At 41.2% G+C, this 7,663-nt stretch overlaps 1 pseudogene; it reads right to left on the bottom strand.

The window, feature by feature from the left end:
* Positions 1-3,334: 3,334 nt before the first annotated feature.
* On the bottom strand, positions 3,335-7,643 carry LOC124652406 (annotated as a pseudogene).
* Positions 7,644-7,663: the final 20 nt, after the last annotated feature.

Raw genomic sequence — 7,663 nt, 5'->3', positions numbered from 1 at the left:
AAAATCGATGCAATTGAAGTCTAGAAAGTGGGGGAAACGTAGATCAACCAGAGGGGCATGAAATCCATGGATCAAAACCACTAAAAACGCAACAAAATCACAGATCTGACCAAAGGCAATTTAGGGCTATTTTTGGGGAATTTTTTAGAAATTTTTTTAGGGTGAAATTGGATGGATGGGGTCAAATCCGGGCTAACCAAGAGCTGCTGATACCATTTGATGAGGGCTAAGGGCTAGGATGTGCCCATATCCCACGAATTTGACCAAGTTTGTGGATGAATGAGGTGGGAGAGGAAGAAGAACACAAGATCCAATACAAACACACACACACACACACAAACCAAATTTACTCCCTTGGTAGGTTAGACCAAGCCAATAGAACCACTTCTTAGAGAGACCCTTGGGTAGAATCTAACAAGTGGGAGATTGGTGTTGGAGATCTCAACTAGAACTTGGATGAGAGAGGTGATAGCCTTGAATCATCCATGAAGAGTAGAAATCCCTCAAGAGTGCCTTGATACAAAGAACATAGTTCTAGGAAGACAAAGCTCAAAGTAGTTTAAGCCTAAATCTTGTCTAACCCTAATTTGGGGAGAGGGATGAGGTACTTATAGGTCCAGATTCGTACAGGGGCATAATAGGCATTACAATAAAGTATCATGGTCCATAGATGATAAATAGACTGGTCCGGATGAAGTCAACTTGGGTGGGCCGCGGTCTGCCGGCTCGGCTCCAGCGGCGCGTGCCAGCCTAGGTCGTCGTTGCGTCATCGGAAGGTGGGGCCGGCGATGCGCGGCGGTCGGAGGCCCAGCAGGTGCGGGGTGAGCAGGCCGGCAGTGCCGGTGTCCTGGGGCCGGTAGTGCCGGAGTGTCGAGGCCGGCAGCTCCGGTGTGTCGAGGCCGGCAGTGCCGATCTTGAGTGATTGTCTCCGGCTGGAATCCTTCTTCTCCTTCTTCCTTATCCAGCGGCGGGTCTCCTGCGACGTACTCCTCTTGAGGCTCGTACCTGATGACACACAGTATATCGGCATGAGGTAGCATTCCATCCAATGAGGAGTTCAATGTATAGGTGGAAAGGAGCGAGTTCACCTCTTGGTGTATGACTTTGGCCCGAGCTCGTGTCATTGGGCCACGAGGAGGGCTTGTCGGTCTTGAGGAGGAGGTGTCCAAAGGCCACCCCGTATCATCCCCTTTTGGACTCCACTTTGCGCCCTACCATATGCAAAGTGTGATGAACTTATTCCAGCACCTCAATTTGAGGCTGTAATTTCATGCAAATTTGAGCTAATTTGAGGTTACAACCTCTTTTCTCGAATTTCCTGAAAATAAACTTGCCCGCGCCGAAAATGCGTCGGCCCGCTGGAGCCACCCCTAGATGCAAACGGACGCACGACCATTTTCGCATCCGGCAGGCGATGCAAACGGACGCCCGCGGACAATTTGGGTGTCCGTTCCGCTAGAGATACGCTTAGGCTTAGATACCATGCCAAGCTGTGCAATCCACTTAATTCACTGTTTTTACATGTTTCCTTCCTCTGGACCAGCTCATTGTCACCCATTCCATTGCCAGGGCTGCCATGGCGTGCATGCATAATGCATGTGAACATTGATTCAAGGACGAAGAACCATTCTCTGATGCGTCTGATACGGTCATGCTTCCATGTGTGTGTGTGCAGCGCAGTTGACCGAGTCCGGCAGGATTAGGAGTGGACTTGAAGAAAGAAAGGAGCAGCCCATGCCTCGGGCGTCACTGTGCGCGCGAGAGAGATCAATCATGTCACGCACGCATGTGAGCTCCCTGCCGCGGCAAGGACAGGGATGCTAACAAGCAGGCAAGAACACACTTGGCCGTCCAGGAAAGGCTCTTTATCTCTTGCTGCGAAATGTAGCAACGGCAGTTACTCCCTGATGTCAACCACCCAGCTAACCATGCACGCATGACTCAGCACCTCTGCAAAACCCACACACAAAATCAATTGATACTACCAACTGAAATGTCCCTTGGGATCAGAGGGATGTTGTGGATGATCCAGTGGTCCATGGGAGCTGCAACCATGTGTGATGTACCAGCAATTGCATTTCAGATCAACAAGCATCTGAATTTCGTGCAGGCATAAATAAGTACTGTAGAAAATGCAGGGTTTAACTTTTAATTTGCAGGCAGAGAGGACCACGCAGCGAATTGCTTGCAGGTCCTGGCGCTGAGAAATTTAACATGGCGCCCAGTAAAACGTTATTGCTAGTGCACATTCCGTTTGGTCGCAGCATCGCAGGTCAGAAACACGAGGGTACGCCAAACGTGTTGCAGCTAATGCTTCTCTATTCTGTCACCATTTACAGAGCCACTATAATGCAGCTACCCCACAACAAACTGGTATGCATTATCGTTTACAAAAAAAAAACTGGAATCCATTAAAAAAAACTTTCAGTTGCAGCATTATGTATTTCAGTCCTTGACCTGTTCAGATCGCAGAATGCCCAGCTGCACATCTAATTTTACTTGTCTTCACCATTTATCATCTATTTTTTTGCCATCAAAGGTATATAGCACTAATACCAGGGCCTCCCATTATTGACACGAATTAGCATTAGTTGAAGAAAATTATCCTGCAGTATTTATACTCTCAGGTTTTCGCATTGAAAAATTCTTGCGATTCTTTCAGAGCTCTTGAAGGTAGAACAAATACATTACTCTCAGGATTTTGTCTCTCTCCATAAGCGAACAAAACATAATAAAGAATGTGAAACCGAAACCATGATATGAAAATTGTTAGAATCAGGATTTATGCTACATGAGAAACCAAGTTCAGTCCTGAATCTTGGACAGTGCACCGGTAGTCTGAAAACTAGGAAAAAAACACAAGCATTGATGCACTAATGCTACATACAAGAATTATATAACTCAATATCAAATAATGATTCTTACCACATTATATACAAGCTTCACATACATTTTCTTGGGGCATAATGACTAGGCGGTATGTTTGTTATATTTACCTTGGGTAACCAGAATCAGCAGAGAGATTGTCACTGGATTTTTTTTGGACAACCCAGGGACATACATTAGTGTAATTGGTCACACAAGTAGCCTATGAAAGAATCTCCACTTCAAGTTTTGGTAACCTGCCACACATTTAAATATTACGTCCGTCCCAAAATGTAAGCCTTTTTAGAAAGCTAAACTATTTCTAAAAAGGCTGACATTTGGGAACAGAGGTAGTATTTTTTGCCAGCACTTTCTGCCAATTAATACCAATAACCAATCCACTAGCAATTTCAGGACCATAGGAAGAAAATACATGTACAACTTCAAGTAAAAGTTGACACTACTGTACTGACCGAAGACCCAACTTGGGAGCGAAAATGATTTACAGCGATGTTGATACACGGAAGAGTATAAAAAGATCGTATGGAGCTTGGTACTAAGCTTAATGGGCAACATCAGTTTCAGTGCCAGAGTAACAAGCACACTGAAACTTTTCTAAGTAAAGTCGGCAAACATTAGGAATCAGGATCTCTCCATTCTCCTTACAATAACAAGCTCAATTGAATTTGTACCAGTTATCCACAGATGGCAAATATAAAGAGCTCAAGCTTGGCAGAAGAAATAATAGCTAGAAAGTTTGGAATTCAGAGTCCATCTCCATCATATGTTGCCCATCTTTCAATGATAACCTGAAACTCGTTATCCCTTTTCCTGACCTGCAATGTAACAAACACATCAACTAATGCTGTATGCATTAAGTTCTTACATGGAAAGAAGTGCCAGCGATATGGATTGTTTGCCTCGCTAAAGAATAGCCCACCAAACTAAAGAATCATCTCGATAACTTTTACTATAACTTTCCTATAGTCTCAACATTAAAACACTACTTTTTGAGCATGCAAATTGCACAACAGCAAAGTCATGCTTCAAAATGAAATTGTCAGGTAAAGCAAACTACAGAAAACGGTCACTTTTCTGTCATGCCATGAAATGTATCCCATCCCAAAACTGCGAGAAACATGCTGATAAATATTACCTCAACTAGTGGCTTCTTGCCATGGAGTAGCATATCAACACTCCTCTCAGTCTGCGAAAGGGATACCACATAAAAACAGTCATCACAAAATGAGAAAAAAAAAATCTGTATACTGAATTGTGATTACATTCCATTCTTGAAAAGAAAGGTTAGTTGATATCATTCAGGTAGCATGCTGAGTTTTAAGATGGTCTTAGTTCCTAACAAAGCAGAGCAGAAATAGCAGTAGAAAACACGTCAAAGAAATTTCAGCAAGGATGATAAACAAACAGGAGCTTAGAATAGATAGATATGTTCGTAAACAGTGTTAGTCATCCATAATAGAGGAAAATAATAGAACCAAAAAACTATTTCACTACATTACCAGAGTTGCTCAAAATAGAGAAACATTAATATAAGGTATTGCGACTGATCAATATGACACACACTACAAGTTAGAACTATTGACGCGAAACCATGAACTGTGATATGTATCAGCTATATGAAATTTGGTGTTCTCCTAACTCCTAATATGCTATAAGTGTATCACCGTGCAAGTGCGGTACTTCTACATGATTATCTCTACGATTCTAAACGAGACGATTTTAAACGAGACAACATTGGCCTGTATGTTAAAACAAAGCAGAAAATGTATATATTCATATACTTTGACCACTTGGCATATACAGAAAAGAAAATACACATACCCGATGAGTCACCCAGTAGTGCCGCTCCCTCATCTCAATAAGGAAAGGAAATGTTGGAGGGGCCTTTCGCTCCAGAATACTTTTTTGGGTACGTCCGCGCACGAGCCTCCTCGTCACCAAGAGTGACAGTTTCTACTCCTCCAATCTGATTTTCCAACAAATAACGTTAGCATATTGACTGATAGGTGGATAAAAACATCTTTCTTTTAAATATTCAAACTTTCGCTCTACAAGAGCATGGCTGCAAGAAATTTGGTAGGACTATCCATCTTCGATAAACAATGCTGGACCAATATCTGGATTATGTATAAGCTATCATGCCTACAGATAAAATAATTGAAACTATATATGACAACAAGCTCAAGTTTGCCATTTCGAATCCAATAGCATGTAAAAATCGTACAATAACAGGGTATAGTACAGATCTAATGCAAAGTTACGAGCATAACAATGCAGGTTATGAGAATAATGGCATACCAAGTCAGATAAAACTGGATTCTTTATAATGTTAGCAAGCCTTTCTCCATGGGCAGTACCAATAAGCATTACACCCCTTTCTGCAATTGACCGACAAGCTTGCGCCTCTGCTTCAGTTCCAATCTCATCTACAATGACCACCTCAGGCATATGGTTTTCAACTGCTTCAATCATCACTCTATGCTGCATTGATGGTTCAGGTACTTGCATTCTTCTTGCGCCACCAATTGCAGCATGAGGAATATCCCCATCCCCACCAATCTCATTACTTGTATCCACAATTACCTGCCCTAAACATCAGCATGCCCATAGAACATGTTCGAATTATACATACGAAGATAGAGCCCGAGTAGTAAAAGACAGTAACATTGTTTATATACCACTCGTTTCTGAAACTCATCTGCTAAAACACGTGCAATCTCACGCATAACAGTAGTCTTGCCAACCCCAGGTCTGACCAAATAAAAAACTGTTAATATATATTCTGATTGCACTGAAACACGGATGCTTGAATTAAATCACATGGAGCTCCGAAAAGTTATGGATGCACAACATCAAACATCAATAGAATATGTGATAAGTATAACATAGAAATGGCACTAGACCACATATGGCAATGCAGAGTTGTATCAGAAACGCTGCTCTGAGGCAATATTAGTTCCAGTATTTTACTTATCCAATCAGGGATCCATTGAAGGCCTAAACACAACTTTTTAAAGTTAATAGAAACCACATCCTAATTCATTATGACATCTTGGCTCCACAATTCAAGACACTATTTAGCAATTATTATTGTATGAATTAGTTCCTCAGAATTTTAGAACTCGTTCACTATTTCACCGTTAATTTGTTTTGTAAAATACCGAAAACTCTGTCATTCCAAAATTATCATAACATCTTTATGAGAATTAGTGATTTTTTTTGATATTTTAAGAAAATAAACAAAGCAGAAATCGAAAGTCCTATGAAGTGTGGACCACAGTTTGTTGTAAAGTTTGGCTAACTACAGTTTTTGTGGCGGTTGAATCGGGCATCACGCTTGAGGCAAACGCTCGCTAATAAATTAGCCTATGACAGGATAGAAAGGTTTTGCATATGCCATAGCTGGTTTAGGACCAAACTCTTGCCATAAAAAGTGTAGCTTGTGGAACAAAACCGTGGTAGAACATGGCAGCGAACCAAGGATGCCCCTAGGCTCCTATTACTATGACATTAGGTATATCAATAGAAACCATTTGCCTTTTCAAACCATATACATGTTCCTGAATAAATGTACATATGATCATTTATTTTAATGTTCTAGGCCGCACAATCAGCCTTCATGAACTAAAGATACCAAAGAAGTTTGGAAGTGTTCCATATTCCACTATTACTCAGTGCATGTAGATCTAAATATTGATGCAGCAAAACGACGTACCTTCCCAAAAAGAGAATGCTCTCTTTGTAGTTTAAAAGATCACGGACCATGTCAACATGCCCATTAACGGCTCGGCCAACTCGACAGGTCAAACCAACAACCAATCCTTTTCTACTCCTTATGGCAGATATCCTATGCAATGTACCTTCGATTCCAGCACGGTTGTCGCCTCCAAATTCTCCTACAGCTCTCTGAGCTTCCTCCAACTCTAGCTGTGAAATCTGTCGAATAAATAGGCAAATCAAAAGAACAGGAAACATTAGTTTGCAAACAAATTTCTCCCTTCGCTACCCATTGATTAAGCTTAGGGGCTCACATGTATTTATCAGATGAATCAGCACATATCCATTAGCATAAAGAAGTTAGTTTTTCATGAGTACAGCTGATACTATTATATAGTTTGGACAATAGACATGACAACAAGACCAACCACACTGTAATGGAAGAACCGTGTACTCTTTGATTTCATGGTATGATTACATTTCACAATATTGTTAGCGCAAGTATGTCATCAACTCAGGATTAACTTACAGTTGCATACCTCACTATCCCGTAGATATTGGCCACCAGAGTTACCAAGGAAACGTGCCTCAGGTCGTCTCCCCAAATCCAGAATAACCTAACTCACTCATCAGTTGGGATGGTTTATGCAATTAAATTCAGGAATATTCAAACACGATGATTTAGGTGTAGTGGCAACAGACAAGTGCATTTGCTCACCTCCAACAGCTGGTCCCTTCTAGGTTCATTTTGCAGATTATCTCTTAAATCTCTAGGTAGAATCTGAAAAGGATATATAGATGTATACCCTATATTTCTTAGTTTACAGAAAATAACTAGATCAAATATACAGAAACTTGGTCGACTATGTGTGTGGTAAATGATTTTACAGCATTGAATCCTGATGCATATAAATATGATGTTTTGTACGAGTATTGAAGTAAGTGTAAGTCCATTGCAGAGCAGTAACATGACTCTTACAGAAAATAGCAATAGAAACCAAGCATCTATCCTACCTTTTTAAGCCTGTTTTTACACCAGTGGCAGGTATTATTAATGGCT

Source organism: Lolium rigidum, chromosome 5 (assembly GCF_022539505.1).
Source record: "Lolium rigidum isolate FL_2022 chromosome 5, APGP_CSIRO_Lrig_0.1, whole genome shotgun sequence".
Taxonomy (NCBI): Eukaryota; Viridiplantae; Streptophyta; class Magnoliopsida; order Poales; family Poaceae; genus Lolium; species Lolium rigidum.
Note: the sequence above shows the minus strand (reverse complement) of the source record. Positions and strands in the feature narration are given on the sequence as shown.